The sequence below is a fragment of the Colias philodice genome, chromosome 16, assembly GCF_061535455.1.
Source record: "Colias philodice isolate Cphi_HAF_F1 chromosome 16, ilColPhil1 Martin Lab GWU primary, whole genome shotgun sequence".
Classification (NCBI taxonomy): Eukaryota; Metazoa; Arthropoda; class Insecta; order Lepidoptera; family Pieridae; genus Colias; species Colias philodice.
In genome coordinates, this window is record NC_143101.1 from 5,627,931 (window position 1) to 5,648,739 (window position 20,809).

General features: G+C 31.0%; 1 protein-coding gene across 3 annotated transcripts in view; it reads left to right on the plus strand.

The window, feature by feature from the left end:
- Positions 1 to 20,809, plus strand: part of Dh44-R2 (Diuretic hormone 44 receptor 2) — a 114,951-nt gene that overhangs the window by 15,277 nt on the left and 78,865 nt on the right. For all 3 annotated transcript variants that reach the window (XM_089704832.1, XM_089704830.1, XM_089704833.1), the window contains exon 2: positions 19,156 to 19,181. The gene's annotated coding sequence lies outside the window, so the exon portion shown is untranslated. The remainder of the gene's footprint in view (positions 1 to 19,155; positions 19,182 to 20,809) is intronic.

The window sequence follows — 20,809 nt, forward strand, 5'->3', positions numbered from 1 at the left end:
ACGTCTCTCCGCCGAAAGTCCCGAAACTGAACAAAGTCTTGTTAGATTTGTGTATATTTTTGTAGATGCTTGTAAATGATAAGTAAATAGTAAATGAAAGCTGGATAAATCCATACTCAAGATTAAAGAAATGAATATAGAGCATAGATACATAGATCTAATCTCAAAGGAACCTTATGCAGATATAAATAAGAGTAAAAATCGATTACAAGTCTTACAAATTCGTCAATATTTGAAATGTTAACGTCTTTGAATGTTAACATGATATTAACTTATATACGTAATAAATCGACCATCTCCAAGCATTTAATATTCATTCATCAGACGTTAATGTTATTCTACATATATTTTCTCCTTTCATGCTCATAATTTATAAGATCCAATTTACTGGAATTTGCTTACAAATGAATTTGAAGGAATTCAGAATATATTTTCTATCTAACATTACTAATAGTACGAGTACATAGTACTATTATATATATTCAGTGGTACGAGTACGAGTAATATACATATTTTATTAATTTCAAAATTAATATGGATCTTTGATCTTATAAATAAAAAAAAAAGTAATAACAATATGTTTTTGGTAAACTTTCACCATTAATAAATAATTTAAGTTATTTTAAGAACTCATCGTAACGCTACATTAAAATAGATACTGCAAATAATTTACGGATACTATATCGTATATCCATAGTATGTAAATAATAATAATACTTGTTTCATTTTTTATTACAAATCATGAAATATGAACTAACTAGCGAATAATAACCATAACTAAAAAAGCCAAGCAAAAATTCCAAGCATTTCTTTCTGTACGTAATATTGAAGATCAATCAATCTGTAATAAATAAAAACATCAATATACAAGTAACCAATATTTCCTTTTGGAAGTAACCTAACACACGCCATTACTGTTCCTTGTTCCTTTTTCGCATATTTTGTTTCATATTGTATCACTATTCACAATTTTGACGGCCCTTTGTTACATGTATGGAAGTATTGTTTTCGTAGGTATTGGTATTTCAAACCTATTATACATATACTGTTACAATACGTCACGTTATTACTGAGGAAAAAAATATTGAACGAAATAAACCATATAGCTTAACTATAATATCTATATACCGTTTTTCATGTGTGATACAAGAATGGACGTAAAATAATTATCAAACAAGATATTACTATAAAAGAGAGCCTAGCAACACTTGAATTCCAACACACGTGTAAGAATATACAATTCATTGTTAAGTCGGAGAAACTTTTCTCAATTTATTTTATTTAATTAACCTGTAGAAGGACTCATTTTAAATAGCCATTTTAAACACTTTGATCGCTGTTTCATTAAACCGTGGGGAACCGCTCTGTTAACTTTTCCTTGCCAGAGAGTCATTAGTTTCATTTGGTTTGTACGTGAGGTCTGTATGCAGAGGTTGATTAAAGTCGAACTGTTTAGAAAAGCTGGGAAAATTCTGTTATCCACACCAATGTAACAAATTCGACAATTATTCTAAATAAACGAATTAAACACGCTTTTCCTTATTTTGTTATTTATTATACCTATGCCGACTATAAGAGCAGTGTTGGCTCCGTGGTTACCAACTTTATTCAAAAACTCTGAGGTTGGAATAAGAGTACAAAATGTTTTAATTTATCTGCACCTCGTCTATCGGGAAAGAATAATATGAGGAAAGGGAAAAAATAACAATAGACAGTATTTTACAAAGAAATAAGCGTGAAAAAATAACAAATTTACCAACCCTTGATTAGCGCATAATATTATCTTAGTAAAATAATATTTAAAGAAATAGAAGCTGAATCACGTATAGATAGTTATTATAAAGAAACAAACGACGACATCTTTTCTTTGTCTTCGAGAATTGATGAAAATTAATTTATATAAAGAAATAAATTGAACAAAACTAAACTATAGACGCTGACGTCACAGAAACAATTTTGCCACAGATTAAAAACATTCTTGTTGGTAACTTTCTTAGCAAGCTTTTAAAAACTTATTTCGGGCTGAGAAAAGAATAATATATTAATGCTTTTGAAGAAGGATAAGGATTTCTGTTAAAATTTACAATGTCTCGTTCTTTGTTAAACTTGTATACTATTGAAAAGTATGGATGAAATTAAATGTTGTGTTTCTTCTGCCATTAGAAACTCATAGATAAGATTTTTTTGAACACAATATAGTACTTATTTTTATCTTACGTGGAATTCCAATTTCATATCTATGTTATTAATTTGAGCCATTTTTTTAATTAGTTTCTACATTATACATCAGAACATGCACACCAAAATTAATCGTTGCTATTTAAATGAGTTACAGCCATGTTACAGCTAATGCAAACATGAAAATTGTTACTAAGAAAACAGTGAACGATTTAGATGAATTTTAATACAATATATAACATAGAGGAGAAGAAGACATACAACTATTTTCATCATTACTGTTCATATCAATCATTTTAAATAACAAGATTATATGAACCTGTTCCTTCCACAGATACAAAACGGCCTATAATATCATTTTACGCGTGTAACTGAAATGTGAAGGCCAAACGTGCTCTATTCATTAATAGTGCCAGCTCATTACTGCTAATTAATACAAAATTTCACATTGTTATCCATGCTTCGATGCAATTTCATTATTATTTCTATATTGTAGATAATAATGGATAATATACAGTGGTTTTTTTTTTAATTATAATCCCAATTAATAATTGCTAATTATTGAAATATAGGTATGTTTTATATTACCAGAAGAAATTTGTCATTATCTTTCTCTATACATTACTTCGTCTTTGTTTTCTTTGGATGTATAACTTCATCAATTCTTGTCTAAAGATTTTCACGTCATATTCCATCTTATGAAGTACTCTTCTTAATTAACCAAACTGCAAACATATATTGAGAATTTTAGCGACTCTCGAACATTCTAGAACACTTTTACATTTATAATATCAGTGTGATGATTTATATGAAACCATTTCACAAGACGTAGTGCTCTAGCTGTCAATGAATGTACTCGTATATAAATTCCTGAATGATATCCAAACACGTGTCGATGATCCCTCGAAATACGATTTATTGTGGGTTTAGATATTATATTCCATGCGTTAAACCCATTCAAGTTCGAACTGTTCGCTGCGGCTTTATTCATAAACTGGGATTATATTTATGTATTATTTTAGTAAAAACATTGGCTTTAATATCTTATCAATGGTATTCCTATTAATAGTATCACAGAAAACCTAGTTTAGTGACGTTACAAATTACAATATAATATGTATGTGCCGTGTGTGTGTAATCTTCTGTATTGAGTATATTATTCTCTATTATTTATTTTAATAATTTAATACGAAATGTAAAAAGCGTGAAATACAGGGGGTAATTTGGAAAGGAATTATATCAATAAAAATCTATACAACGCGTACTTTCCCATAACCTTCATTTATTCCATAATCCCAGCTATATCTAAAATCCTATTTAATATATATTGGTGTCATGTAAGTTTACCGTAGATAGGTACCTATTAGGTAGGTACCTACGTATAACGTAGTCAACAGTCAAAGTTTTAAACACATTAACACAGTATTACAATATATAGATATTGTAGGTAATATTGTGACATTAAGCTAAAGTTTCAAGCATTAGTTAATATGCATATTATACAGGTACCTACTCTATAAATATGTCTCATTGTTATGTTCACAAATAACGTTTTTATATGTGGACGCTTTCTTTGCATTGTATCTTCACTTGTGGGTTGAATATACATTGCAAAGAAAGAAAAAATCTTATTAAGTGATAAAAATGTTATTCTAGTCTCATACTTAAAAATTTCAGACGAAACGGTATTGTAGAAAAGTTGTTTTGTTTCAGTGATGTAGCTTATGTAGCAAAATAACACATTGGTAACCTATAGAATGCATTTTCTATTGACTGCGGGTGAAACCACGCGGCTTTGTTAATGAGAGACAAAACTATATAAGTATCCTACTCCTATAGAAAACTAATACCTATTACCAACACCAATTATTCTATTGCATAACCAAAAAATACTCCACAAAAGTAAACAACAATGACCTACGCAGATGTATTTTTATTTTATGAAAACGTTCACGACTCCTAACGACTCCACCACGTACCAAGGAGCGTGTGCAATAAAATCGTAAATCATTTTATTTATGACCATAAATTCCGGGCTTCATATTACAATTCAACCATATCTCCGGCCAGCCAATATCCGGTAATAATCATGCTACGTGGAAATAAAGTAAATAATGTATTTTAAACAGCTTGAAGCAAAATAAAATATAAATAGATCGTACACGTATCAAGTAAAAACTTTTTCATGACACCTTTCATTCGCTTGATTCTAATGTTACACACAAATAAAAATAGGTACCTACCCAGTTAAAATTCCATTATTTCCAATCGAGAACATTTCAGCTACAACCTTAATTCATTACAAGATTAACAATTATGCAAATTAATTAAAGCAGAAGCTAATATGATTAACTGTTACAATTATAATACCTCACTATTGAGATACGATTTGCATTTACATCGAATGATACAGGATTTGAAATAATCCTCAATAACCTAGAGTTAGTGCAATAGCATAATAATCAATTTATTAGTATGAAACAACCGGCACGTTGTACGCACGTGTAGCCTAAACAAGCGAAATTATGCGTAATGTTCTGGTTAACATTCACAGAAAATATTCGTAGGATAAATAAATTTGATAGAATTTTTGTTAGTTGAAAATAAATACTTTTTTGTTCTCTAATATTTTAATTAAACTTTAAAACAAAATTATTTAATTTACCACGAATTTTTACTACCAAGATTTATTGGCAAATTGTAAAACGCAAAATTCTAATATAAAAATACGAGAATAATTCCAAGTTCAATATAGATTTATAATCTAAGTCCCTTTTTATTTTATTCAGTAAAAAACAAAAGAGGTTTAACAATATAAAAAAAAACGATCGACTATTCCGTAATGCGAAGTTTAAACGAGCAGCCTTATTAAAGTTTCTGCGTTAGTTGTTGAGTCAATATGAAAATCTCAATCACAGCAGATAATATTATGATCGCGAACTTTATCAATTTATTCCGTGACGTAATTAAATCTGCAATTGCTCCGCTTCACTCCCAAGAGTGCTAACGCTGTTGTAAAATTTATCGTATATTTTCACTGTTGTTTGTTATTTTTAATAATATATGAAAACTTTGTTTGTAGAGCCTTGTTAGCAAAAATAACAAATATTGTATTCCTTTTATGCGGTTTATTTTAAGCTCACTAACGGGAATATAGATTTTTCAGTAAACAGCTAACGAGTAATACAAATGTGAAATGAAAAATAGGATTATCGTAATATATCTGCTGAATTATATGTATAAATTATACGAATTGAGTTTCCGTGGATAAATAATCATTTATCAACAGAATTAATTTGGACAGTGCACTGTATTCAATTCTCTATTGACAATAACAATAACCTAGGATAGGTAAATATCACATTTTCATACAAATTAAACGAAACTTAATGAATATGCTAGTTTCAGTTATTCGCAAAATATTTTTTAATTATGATTTCTTTGTACCTAATTTTAAATGATAGGTATTCCACAAGTGAATAATTAAATCCTCAACACGTTTTACCAGTTTAAATCATTTTGTTTTCGGCCAGGTTTTATTTCGTAAAAAAATATTATTCTAACCTTAAACTACGTAAATTATCGTCAATACCACAGACTAATAGTAATATACTACGTATACACAATACTAAAAAAGATAAAATTTAACAAAGCATGGTTGCAAACGTCAGAACTAGTAAGATCTACGCAAGATGAACGACACAGGTTATAATGGCTATTATATCTCGATGACAAATGGCATAGGTGCTCAGGCGTGAAAGAGCAAATTGAATTGTATGAAACAAGGATATATGACATGCACATGTCGCAGCGAACGATAATTTCATTCCGAATGAAGATATGCAATGCTCATTTTTAAATACGGCTTGTAGCGTGCTTAGATTTATTCTTCTTTCAACGGGTGATGTTAGATGTATATGCTAGCCTGGTAAGAAAAATCTTTTTATTAAAGTGATTTGTAAGTTATTGTAAAATTTGTACCTAATATATAAAATTCTTGGTGTTTTAAAGCCGCATGCTAACCTATAATATAAAAAATAATCGCAAAATGTTTTGCTAAGAGGAGTTCTTGAGTTATGCAACTCGAGATACTTTTTTTATAATATTCCTTGAAGTACGATGGTTCTTAATATGTAGAGAAAACGTAAACATGTAGGTACAACGGGCGAAGCCGGGGTGGACAGCTAGTAATCTATAAAAATGACTTAATACAAGTAAAATTATGAAAACGAGATCTCGATTTATGAGTGTTTACACGTGTAAAAATCTGGAGGGCTATTGAATTGATATTGAAAAATTATTTGTTCAAGTATGAATCGTTGGAGTGGTGAATGCTTTGAATCAAATAATAAGATAATAAGGACTGCAAATAGAAATGAAAAATGCTTTACAACGCCTTCCTTGAAACGTCTAATATTCTCTGAATGAATGATTAAAATGTAAGACCGTTGTTTATTTTCCTACTAGGTATTATATTTGATATTTTATTTATAGCCTTTTGTGTACTAGCAGCAGATTTTCTATCACATTTATCATTTTCACAATTGAGTGGATGCAATGTCCAAGTCATCGAAGCGTAGTGCATTCTTACAACAAAATACTCCAGATACATTTGTATAATACTAATACTAGAAAAAAGCTCAACCAACGTTCAAATAGTAGGTACCATGATTATTCTTCAATATTATAATTAATCAATGTTGATAGGTTATTGGCGCTCCGGAAATGTGGCTAATTACATGTTTTTCACTACTGTTGTCTCTTTTTTTCTCACGATAATTGAATCATGTTATCTTCTAATCATAATTTGGTTGTGCCGTCACAGAATACATAATAGTAGCTAGTGCTGCGATGGTAACCTATCTACACTTTTTTTACTTATAATATCACTACTAACCCGCGTGCAAAACAGTATTTCTATGGCTCATTCATTAGTCTAAAACCTATATTGTTCTAAAATTTAAACTAAATCCGTCCTGTAGTTTTTACGTGAAAGAGTAACAAACATCCATCCAAACAAATTTTAACAATTATAAAATTAGTAGGATTGTATTCATAGATATAATATGTATATATGATAGGTATACTATGTTTTGATCAGCTTAACTGGACGGCTAGTCACGTGTGGTCCCTGCCTGTGACACTTCTGCAGTTGACGTCCATTGTGAGTGCATTATGCGATGTGAAACGCAAACTCCGACCTTTATCTATAGATGTATCAATCATTGGATTAATATCTACTGTGTACCTGATATTGAAAGTTGTGGATAATAATTAATCAATTTATCAGTTTATGTACCTGTTTAAATTAATGATTTAATGTAATTCATACATTTGTCAAACCATGTTTTATTGCTGATTTTATAAAGACTTTTAAAAAGCTAAAACAAACAGGCCATTCATTACCTATTATGTACTAGGTTTCCTCCTGCGGTTTGCCGCGCATAGTTCCCGTTCCCGTAGTATTTCCGGAATAAAACCTATCCTATGTGTTAATCCACGTTACCATTTATATATGTGCTAAATTTCATTGTAATCGGTTTAGTAATATTTGCCTGAAATAGTAACAAACATACATACACATACACCTACATCCATCCTCACAAACTTTCGCATTTATACCTAATATTAGTAGGATAGGAAGTATCATATTTCTGTGAATTTTCCATTCCGCTACAGTAAGCTGTACTTCCTAGAATTTCTATTTACTGTTGTATTTGATTATACTTGTAACTAGATAGCGCAGATGCTCATATAAGAGTAATTCTCGGTAGGAAACAATTAATATTTAAATTAGAAGTAATCTCTAAAATGAGGATAGTAATTAGCCGTGTCTATTTATAACATTTCCTCATCAGGAAAAACTGAGGGACAAGAAAAGTATAAAATGAACTTGAATTAGCCACGATCTTATTTCACGGTTCTCTAGCTTTGCCAGTAATTTCAACAGAAACAAAAAAGTTTCTAATATCCGAAACAAATTTAATACTTTCAAATGACTCCTGGATTTTCTACTGTCGATTTAAGAAACATTCATAATTATTTTTGCTATTTATTTTGCCTCATCTCTATGTAACCTTAATATTTTCTTAACATGTAACACATCCGTACCTTCTTTCTCAGTGTTACCTTAAAACATTGATATATGTATTAAAAAAAAAAACATATCAATGCCTAGAAGCACATTGTACTGTATTTATAACTCCGAGGTTCCGAGAAGGTTTCTAATTCAATAGTTTTGTTTACATTAGTTACAGTATTTCCGCTTTCTATGAAAATATTCTATTTGGTAAATTGGTTGGATTGTAACTTATAAACGATAAATTTCAACGGAATCCAATAACTAAGTTAATACCTACAAATTACATTAGATATAACCAACTGCATAGTATAAAGAGATCTATACTATGCCTACTGACACCAACTTAACCCAAGCACTACCCAGTAATATTATCTATAACAGTAGAACTTCGATCTTATTGAAAAAGTTCCACAATTGATAAATTATATTCTGCTTGAAGAATTCCTTTGAATGTCACTGCTGGCTTTATTTTGTGAAAGTCAAAAGTTACCCCTTTGTACCTCCACATTTATTTAAGCAGTGTGTTTAACTGTAATGAACCTTTGATACACATACCGTAAAAATACGTCCATAGTCCATACTTTCAGAAAAACTTGTACGGTCATTAATCAATAACGTAGGTGCTAATTTATAGGTTTAAGGATAAGAAGGAGCGTGTTCTAAGCACATTTGTCACAAGTGAAACTTCTTTGGCAAGATTCAAAGATACCAAAATCGTGGAGAATCGTGAGAATGAATATATTTTTTTTAATTAGGCCGCTATTTCCTGAGGTAAGACTGTTCAATGAATCAAACGCAGTTATATTTATTTTAATTAATTTCATCGATCCATAAACTATGTTTTTATTGGATAATAAAAGAGTGGAACTTCTTTCCTCTTATGCGTTTCGAATTGCGAATTTTTGTTGTAGATAAATTTGAGCAACCAGTTTCCTATGTCTAAACGTGTATATTATGGGCATAATAGATACTAGGGTTCAAAGCCAGACCACATACACATCTAAACAAGTGTAAAATGAAGCGATCAATATAGCTTAGAAAGTGTCGAAGCCTCTGATGTAGCCACTCGACATTGAACGCGGCCAGCATTTCACTAGAGTGCTGCTTCGTGTTCGAGAGGTAAGCCTAATGTCATGAAACATCTATAATAATCGATATTCAATGCAAACAAAAAGGTATATTTAACTTATAATAAGATAAGAAGTTAGTGAAGCTGGGCACGTGCAATGTCAGTGCACAATTTCATTCTAGATAACTTGGTCGTTCTGGATCTTTCTATTAAAAGAAATATTATAATCACTAGCATTCTTAAAGTAAACATTGATTTGGTTGGATATTGGATTCGGTTTCCAATTTCGTTAGCAAGTTGTTAACACAAATGTATGTTAACTAACAGCTAATATCATACCTACGAGTATAACTAATATTCCAGATAGAAAACAATATAAGTTAATTAATTTTTAACAATTTCCTCTTATATCTGTCAACATCAACATGAACAATATGTAGAAAATTATCAAGCAAATTCTACTTTTGACTAAAAATTTGAGTATTGAGGGAATTGATGTTAAACTGCAATTTACGATAAAACATATTATGTAGCAACTAATATAAGTTTATTGCACAGAATTCCCTAGAAACTATCCATTGCAGGGATAAGTTACCGTCACTTTACAAACTTAGTTACTAGTGTTGGAACAACTTTTAAATTGTAGTCTTATCTATCCGATTTATAAACGGCTATTTCTAGACATGTTTTTAAAGTTTGAATGTATTAGTTACAACTTAAACCTTGTTATTACTTAAATGTTTATATTATTAATACTAAATGTAATATGAGACAGTTTTTTGTGTACGAAAGTTATTCCTTTTTTTGTTCCTTTTGCTGAAGAGGTAGAAATAGAAGAAATAGGGATATTTGTAATTTGGATTATGATTTTAATACTAGATATTATATTTAATGCTTATATAATTTTTTTGTATAAAAGGAAATTGTAATATATTTCAATTAACTAGAAGGTCGTTTTATCTAATAAACATCTAATGCTTATTATTTTATAACCTATTCGACATTAATGTTAAGTCTTATAAACTCACCTTGTTCAAACTTCAAACAAAATTATAAGAGGAGCTTTCGAATATTGCTAAGGCAATATTTTTAGGGTCCTAAAGAACTCAACAAAGCATTTAAGCACCTCTGGTGTTTGATAAAATATTGTTATTAAGCACTTTTTATGATGGAATAATTTACTGGTCTTTATAAAATACTTTTATTACTATGAATACAAAAATCTGTAGTACAACCTACATAAAAGGTTGTGGCTTTTTTTGTTCATAATATAAAGATGATACAGTTTGAAATCTAATCAAAATTATTAGGCAACATGAAATCGAGGCACATGCTAAGGGCCGAATTCACTAACAAAAACATTTTCAGCAGAACTCAGTTATAATATGTACTTAAACCTGCAGTTCACATGTTAGTACAAAACTCGATCAAAAACCAATAATTTAACCATTAAACTAAGTTTACATTTATATGAAATATTTATTTAACCCAAAACTTAATCCTTCATCTTCATCAAAACTTGCTTAAAAAATTAAATTGTAAATTCATGTTTAGTTATCTATAATTTTTATAAAAAAGATTCAAAAGCCTCTGTTATAGGCTCTTCGTTCAGAGGCGTTCAGTTTTGTTAAACGGATAATTTCAGTTTACGTCCATGAAACCGCATGTGTTGATCGCGCATAAACGTTTAAACTCACATTCATGAGATTTTGATCACGTTCAAAATTATCGGTGCAATCGGCCTTAAGAGGGCATGAAATTGGACACAAATTTGCATGAAGAAGGTTCATCGCGCGTTTTGAAGTATGTGCAAGCTAAGTACATTATAGTAGAGAAGTTATTCCCAAGATGATGAGGGCCCTCTATGGTCCACAAAACACTCGGTCACTATTTCGGCATTAATAAAAAATGTGGGTTCACAAGTTGTACACATGAGGATTGAGGAACCACGCAAATGTATTTCTACATGAACCGTAGACATTTGGGCTTCTTTATTCGTGTACAAACGGAAACTGTATATTCATAACATTTTGTTTAAGGCTTCAAAAAGTTTAGTAGCGGTAGGTACAGGTATCAACCAAACTGAAATTATTTGAAAGTGATCTCCAAGATAATGATATTATAATAAAACGACATTTGAAAAGTGTAAAAGGAGATTTTTTATTCTTCGAATACAACCATAAACAGGGTAACGAGAATTTCATACCCATTTAAGTTATGTTTGAAAAGAAAAGACAAATTCAATAGCTCTGATATTTGCAAATGGTGGCTTTTCGTAGAATAAACTGTATAATATTATTGCATAAAGCTAAATGTTTTTAACTTTCCACGAATTAGTGTGTGCGGCGTTTGATTGACGATGCATACAGTCTGATTCCACATGTCTTTGATATCAAAGGGTACAAGTGTCGACCCAGTTACTTTTTATCCCAAGGTATCTTGAAAGAAAATTGCATCTATTAATGAATAACAAAAATAAACTACTTTTATTTTCTAAAAGAGTACAAAATCAATGGTGTCATTAATTAAGGCAATTAATCTAACCCACCATGAGGCAAACAACCCTAATAAGTTATTTCCAACAACAAACGAAACACACGTATTAGCTGAAAAAAGCACGTGATTTAAATTTAAATCGTTTAATTTTAAAATATTAACCTTAGTATGTATATTTTAAACTAAATACCTTCGTATTTAAAAAGGCGTGTGTATTTTTAAGTGAGGTTTTCTGCTCGATTGGTTTAGCCTGCAGTCCCTTACCGTCCTTATTTCCACTCGAATGAGCAAGAAGCCCTTTATAATTCATATATTTAGGTAAAGTTCCGAGTTTACCTACGCCCACGGATGTCACTTCACTGTATGAAATCTTTCCCTTCGTAAATAATTTTGGTTACTTGACATTTTTCTATAAAATGTTAAATAATAATAATGTAAAAAAGGCATCTTAAACAAGCATCAGGCGTAAATTAAAAAGTGATACACAAATGAGATGCGAAACTTGATACAGCGCTTGCAGGATTTTTTAATTTGTTCGGAAAACTTTGATATAAGTATCAAGTTAATTCGTAGTAAATATTTTCCAATGACAGCACGTACTTAATAGTATCACGTTCGAGTGGTCCCATGGCGGAATTTTAATGCGTAATTTACGATTTCAGTCTCGAATTTTTCGGATTCTCTCCAGCTTAATAGGTAATAGAAAAGTCCTTGCGGGGTTTAATCTTATTGCTGCAATGACCGAGTATTTTTATTACGTTAAGACAGCACTTTATAAAATTGAGCCGTAGGAGGAAAACAAATACTGGTGATCATTTACGTCCACGTGATTTAATAAATTAAAATCACGACTTTAAAAATAAAAGCTTTTCTGGTTTAAACATTCTTTACTTTTATTAAATAGATACGAATATATGATAAACAAATAAAAATAGTTAAACATTGACATTTCCATAAATAATAATAAATTATCTCTCAAAAAGCATAAAAATCTCGCTAAAATTCCAAACTATAGCGCCTCCAAAAACATTTGTTTCTTTTTCCTTCACACAAAAATGAAAAGCTTGCTCAATCCGCATGTCAAAGTTGAAATTACAAGTATTTCCATAGCACCATACAGAGGTTTACTTTGTGAAACGTAAACAAGTGCCCAATGCATTTTGTATGACTGGAGAGCCCTTGTAGAAAACCTTTTTGTGCTAATTGCTATACGTAAAGTGAAATGAAATGTTCATAACTTTTTCAACACACTCTATTTATAGAGTTTGAGATACAGTAATGTAATTTTGCATAAAAGAAAAATTGTTTTTCCTACATTATACGAGTGCAAATAACAGCATTTAACTCCTGTTGTTTCCACTCCGGGTTTATACCTTTTAATACTATTGTTTAATAAGAGAGCTATGTAACAAGAAAAGTAATTTTCTTGGAAAAGTTAGGTACGTAAGGAACAAACCAGATATTTATTTTCCAATGTATGTCTTGGCTTCATCTCATGTCTAATGTAGAACTATAATATACATAATTTTATTGCATGAACACTTAATACTTATAAGAGCGAGCGCCCACGAGCAACTTTGTCTCCGCAACAATTTTGTCTCCGCAACTATTTTGTCTCTCCAGCCATGGGCTAGTATGAAAGTGCGCGTACGTAGCGACGCAACTCCCGGGAGACTTTTTTGTCCGCGGGTTCGGAGACAAGCCCGCGACGCAACTGTCGCCCTGTCTATTGGTTTCAATGCAAGTGCGCGCACGGCGACAAAAATGTTGCCAGGCGACGGCCGCCGGCCAGTTGCCGGCTGCCGCGTAACCGGCGTAGCGATAATACCTATTTATGTCAACGTATTTATTCTCGTACACTGTAGTTTTAACCGACTTAAAAAAAAGGAGGAGGTTATCAATTCGGCCGGTATATTTTTTTATGTATGGACACCGATTACTCCGAGGTTTCTGAACCGGTTTACGTGATTCTTTTTTTTTTTTGATGCGGAATGGTGTGGAATTGGTCCCATAAATTTTATTCGGATAAGCCCAGTAGTTTTTATTTTATGAGCATTTTTGTCTGGTCTCGATGACTTAATTGAAATGTAGCAAGTAACTTTGATTCATTTCCAGGTAACCGATTGAGCTGAAATTTTGTATACGCATGTAAATTGGATAACGATGAAACATTATTATGACATAGAGCTGATTTGATGATGGAGTCGGAAGGTGGTCATAGGAACTTAGTAATATATTGACTCAACTTTATCGAGTTTGGGCTCGTTTGATTCGTGTTGAAAAATACACTAAAAAGTATTAAATAAAAACTAATTTACTTTTTACAATTACGATTACATATCTATACTAATATTATAAAGAGGAAAGGTTTGTAGGTATGTATGGTTTTCAGTTTTCACGCATAAACTACTGAACCGATTACAATGAAATTTAGCACACATATAGAGAGTAACTTGGATTAACACATAGGATAGGTTTTATCCCGGAAATCTCACGGGAATGGGAACTATGCGGGACAAGAGCACAGACCACAACCGTCTCTTCGAAAACCATGTTGATAAATGAAGAAAATTTTAAAGAAAAAGTTGCGTTGCTGTCGCTTTCGTGAGCGCATCGTTCAAAACTTTGCGAGGAGACAGCGACAGAGACAAAATAGTTGCCGGGCAACTAAGTTGCTCGTGGGCGCTCGCTCTAAGAGATCTCGATCTGAAAGTCTGTTGCGTGTGTGTGTGATGAAAATCATCTTTCTAATTGCATGTAAATTTTTAATTTATTTTTGACTAGATTTCCGCCCGCGGCTTCGCCCGCGTTTTCAAAGGAAAACCCGCATAGTTCCCGTTCCCGTGGGATTTCCGGGATAAAACCTATCCTATGTGTTAATCCAAGTTACCCTCTATATGTGTGCTAAATTTCATTGTAATCGGTTCAGTAGTTTTTACGTGAAAGAGTAACAAACATCCATACATCCATACATCCACACATCCATACATCCATACATCCATACAAACTTTCGCCTTTATAATAGTATTAAGAAAGATTTTATTTAATTTGTCTCTGATTTTTTTCGTGTCATGTAACTGTAAATGGAAGACACAGGCTCCTGAAAAACAGTTCTTACTATCTTAGGAGCCTGGGTCGCTCTTATTTGTAAAATGTTTTAAGTGGAATAAATGATTTATTTATTTATTTATTTAATTTCGAGGTAAGAAGTTATAAAGATGATCTGATTCTAACTGATTTCCTCGTATAGTATGCAAATTATTACTGTATGCATTCTCACGAAACAATGTTCCATAATTCTGGCTATACATTTTTTTAAATATAAAAACGCGTTTTATATAAAAAAAGAAGAAAATTACAGCATATTTTCAGCACACTTCGGCTCTTTAGATATAATTACAATAAACTGAAATTAATTCATGATAAACACATTTTCCACGCTGTTTACTTTTAATTGGAATTGCTTGAACCTTGTAACGTATTAAATAAAGCAGATAATGGAATAAAAACGTTTTACGGTAACAAGAGAACTACTTTGACGGATCATTTACTCGCGATAATGTTTACGAATGTTTCTCTTTAACAGGTATATTACGGGTTTATCCGGCAGATTACATGTGTGTGTTGCTATTAAGATACGAAACGTATTTTATTTCTCCAAATATCTATTTATTTATTTATTTATTTTTGAGTGAAACTTCTTTAATCTATATACGTGTGACATGTAGCCTAATATAAAAAAGCGTGTGTGGCAAGCACACGTGTCAGAAGTGAAACTTCTTTGGCAAGATTCAAAGATACCAAAATCGTCGCCTTGCTCCATGACGGTATTGCCATGACGCGACCTTGAAATTTTACTCTCAACGCGCTTAGAGAAGTTTCACTTCAAAAATACTTTCATTTCAAAGCGTATTTTTACCCACATGTTTCCTAGCAACAATACCCTTATAATTTCGACAAATAGCTACGTTGTCACGTAACTACTTAGACCTAAGATTGATCGAAAATAAAAACTGCCGCGACATAATATAAAAGGGATGTCTGATACCAATCTCTGCCTTAATTTGTTGTACCTATAGTTAAAAAATACATGTTATATTTTTCTTTTTTCTGAGATAAATAAGAGAAAATGTGAATATCTACTACTTAGCTTGTTCAATAAGTTCTATACTTATAATCTCATCAGTACCTATATGTTATGCTCGGCATTGTTTAACGGTTTCTATAAAATAAAAAACTTAATTTGAATTTAACTTAATTTGAAAACTAAATTATGATAAAGGTGGAATTAATATTAAAGCAATAATTTATAAATATACATTCTGTGAGGCAAATACTAAGATCGTGTGTGAAAATGAAATAATTGTTACACATTTTACATGGTTTGCATTAACCTACTAGTAGAGTAACAAAAAATAAATAAAAATAAGGAGTAACAAACTACAATATTTAATTAAATAAATACTAGACCAAGAATAAATAAATCTTGTGAAAAAATAAAAATGCCTGCATTTTTCCATGGTAAAATATATAATTTAGAACCAACGATACTTTTTCATCATTCTCCGATGCATCAGCTTTTATCTTAATAATATTCCGCAGATTCTTAGAAAACTAACGACTGAAGGTTGTTTGCCTTTCCGATTGTATTACTAAACTGAAATACTTCATTTTTCTAAGAATAAGCAATATCGTTAAGCATTGCAGAAACTAGAAAACAACTGAGACTATTAAAAAACGTAAAGCTAGGAATACAGATTCCTGGCATGAGCAAAATTTTACATTCCATTTCATTCTCGGGTCAACCCAGGTGGTGCCGGGGCTAGCGGCTTGTTATGTTATATAATTTAATTAAATTCAACCACGTTCCTCTGTAGCTTAGGGCTAGAAATTTCTAGAATAAAAGTATAAGCATTAAAAATCTCTTATGAAGAAAAACTATGTTGTTTATGTAAACTTTAAAAAGACGTCATTGAAATTTGTTAATAAATGAAAACACCTTCATATATATGCAAAGTATAATTTTTGACGAAAGTACAACAAAATATTCCATTCAGATTCGAGAAGATGCGAGAACATCATAGAAGCATGTTAGAAATTCGCGACATGGAATAGCTATTTTCCTTATAAACTGCAGAACTGAACCATGTCGATGATTGGTTGTATCATTCGCTTCTCCGAGTTAAATAGCTACAAAAGTATAAAATATGTGACATGAAATATCGTTTAAGTATAGGATTCTCTTTTTTATATCTCTCTCTTACGTGAAAAGTAACTACCAAAAAATACTTTCAAAAAAGGCAGTCAGATATAAAGTTTACATTGGGCGAAGTGTGGATACTTTTAGCGAAACTGTTATATTTCTTTATAATGGAAAATATATAGGTAAAGGAAAACTTTTGTAGATATGGAAGATTGATACACATATAGCTCATTTGAATGAATGAATTTATTTATTGCCACAAAATTTTTGTTGTTACTGGCCTTCAGGGTTGAGGTTGGCCGCCTACAATAAAAACCTGATCAATACTGGAACGTCTTTTGAGTAGATATTACACATTGAATACTATCGAAAAAATGTACAACATTAAAAACCGGTCTTCTTTCCATAACTCTCGGTTTTAAGCAGGTTCATCTTTCCATAACTCTCGGCTTTAAGCAGAAACATAAGACACGTCCTTTATAAATATAATTTGGAAAAAACTGCATTTAAAATGTAAGAACCAATGAAATCACATAATGCACTACTTTTTTGAAAGAGCTCAATTAGTACTGTTCTTATTGGATAAAACGTAACAGATAGGAACAAAACACCTCTATTGTAGTCGGTCGGTCAATTACAAAACACAATCAAATGGAAATTCTAATTAGTTCGATATTGAATGAGAGCAACGCCCCCATGTGAAATTGTATTTAACTGACAAGATTATGCATTAAACTTTGGGTTATGTGTTAATGTACAGTCAAGTGCTAACTGTTTTTTTTTTTATGAAAAAAATTAAAACATATTGTATAGTTAAGCGTAAATGTACATAAATGTATGCAATACCTTATTACTGAATATCTGTGAATATTGCTTTTATTTATACTAAAGTGGAAATGATTGCTAAAAATCATCTAAGTATAATAACGATAAACGTTCAAATGTGGTTGAACACTAGGTATTAGAGCAACCTTACAGATATGGTAATTTATTATTAAAGAAAAAAGTTTTATCAACGTAGTAATCATTATATACGTTGATGGACTGTTTTATCAGTTTTGTGACAACCTTAATAGGGTGCTATGCTTATTATGCTAAAAACACACGTGTTAAAAATATAAATAATACTAGCTTTCCGCCCGCGGCTTCGCCCGCGTTTTCAAAGAAATCCCGTTCCTGTGGGATTTCCGCGATAAAACCTATCCTATGTCCTTTCTCGGATATCAAAATATCTCTATACCAAATTTCATGCAAATTGGTTCAGTAGTTAAGGCGTGATTGAGGTTACTCAATCACGCATGTCTGTTAAGACAGACAGACAGAGTTACTTTCGCATTTATAATATTAGTATGGATGACAGACAAGTAACTCTACCTGAGTTTATTTTCTCAATATGAATGAAAATTGAAAACGCAGTATATAGTGTATTATGTCATTGACTGTACCACTAACCGCTGTTACACTTCATTTACTAAACTAGTTAAATAATCGTATTACCACATCACTCAATTGCGTTTTCTCCTAACAAAGTTTATGTGTCAACATTGGGAATCAACACGCATCATTGGCTTATTAACCAAAGGGATCGGTAAAGCATTTAGCGTCCAATTAAGACACCGTTAGAGATATAATACATACGCGTTTTGTGCTAATGTACCTGCCCTTTGACAACATTAGGGCGGCATGTTCGATATTGAAATTCAATTTTAGCGCCAATATCATATCAGTTTACATAACATGCATTATGCAATATGCTCCAGCAGCCGGTATCATTTGCTTACGTAAAATATGGAACAATATAGGCTTCTTCGCTAAAAGAACTACTAAAAATGTAATGGACAAAATGGGACGGTAATGGCTCTATTCGTCTATTGTCAGTGCTTTCAATATGATAGTAATGCCAATAGCTTCACTGTCTTCATTGTAGATGCTTCGTACTTTTACAACATTTTCGAATTACGAGTACAAAACGTTTCAGTCATATATTTTTTTTAGCTTTACTACTTCTAGATTAGTTTTAACAATTTTTCGTTAATTGTGTACTTTTTATTGCGTGACACTATAGTTATTGTAAAACTATTTAAATATACGGAGATATTCTAATATTTACTTATATTCTTGTTACAGGTATCGATATGGACTACAAATAATAAGTAAGTAGATAATTCATTATACAAGAAAAATAACAACAGATCCTGAGTTCAATTGCTTAATGATTTAAAAGGAAACTACAATTTGTAGCTGTTTGCGGAATGTTCCCAGAATCGTCCTTCGTTATTTTGCCATATCAATATAGAAAATAATTTGTATTGTTTATTTTGTATATATCTAACCGTAAATTGAAAATTATTTGCAATTTTAGCACGCTTGTGTCGTTTCAAACTTCTGATTGTTGGATGCCAGTCGTAAGTCTTACAATAATTAGTGATTTTCTTATATAACGTTTTATTATAGCTATAACTTACATTAAACAGAATGGCATAGATAATATTCATACCATATTCATTCATTTCTTGAATAGAGCGCGTATTCTGCAAGTATTATAACAATTCATTTGTTTTACATTCTCTGTCGTACAACGATAAAGTTTCTGTCAGTCGAGTCGAGGATTGAATGCGATTAGCCAACTGTGGAAATTCGTATTGTAAGCGTTTTATTCGAATGTATGATGTTTTTGAGGTCAATACATTTATATTTAAAGCTTGGTGAAATATTGATACAATATTGATATGCTGTAATTTAGTGATGGAAAATTCTTCATGAATGTATCAATGTGATAAATAAAATATGTTAAAGAATTAAAAATTGTATCTTCGAATATACAGAATGGAATAAACTGTATTATAATTCCACATACCTACTGGTTCGTTGGTTTCATTATTGTCCGTGTAGATTTTAAAATCCCCAAAAATTACTTATTATTAAATATATTATGTTATGCATGACTCTAGAATCTAGATGATAATAAATTCAAGAAACATGAGACTCATCATTATATTCAATATTTTCTTTATATAAATACTAGTATGTAGCCATTTTTGCACGCCTCATAAGCGAAGCGTTGAGGTGGGTACTACTGTCACTTCGCGCAAAACATCTGATTTTTCAAACTTAAAATGTCTTTATGTATCATACATTGCACTTGTAAGATAATACATACACACACATATTAAGAAAAAACACTATTTTTAACGTTCATGATATTTTTGATGTCATTTTTGTTATTTAAACTAGTTAAAAAACAGTTTAAAAAAGTTCTGTCTTGGACGTCCGTGTGTCTGTATGTGCGGATCCTTTTTCTTGTTAACACGATAGCGACCGAAATACTTTACTAATCGAGTCTTTTTTTTTCTCTTACGCTTGAGTATGCTCAGGAATAGAACCCTTTCATTTTTCAGGGTCTGATTCGATGTGGTTTAATTGTTATTAAATAAACAAAAATAATAATTAATAAATATTTATTAAAAAAAATTATGAGGCGTGCACTTTTGGATTTTCCAAATTATTTAAATATATTTTCAGATACGTCAATTACTTATCGGGACTCTATAGTAAGTTTTATTAACTTGACGCCTGCTTCAGACACAGTCAATTTCATATGTGTTAAGTTTTTGTGAATATTTACACACTCTTTTATTCTAGAATACAACTTATTACTTTACTTATAAGATTTTTTAAGTATTTTGGATTGAAATTAAATTTGTGAATACATATTTATACGCTGTTTTATTTAACCGACATAAAAAGGAGGCTATCAAATCGGCCGGTATGTTATCTAGAT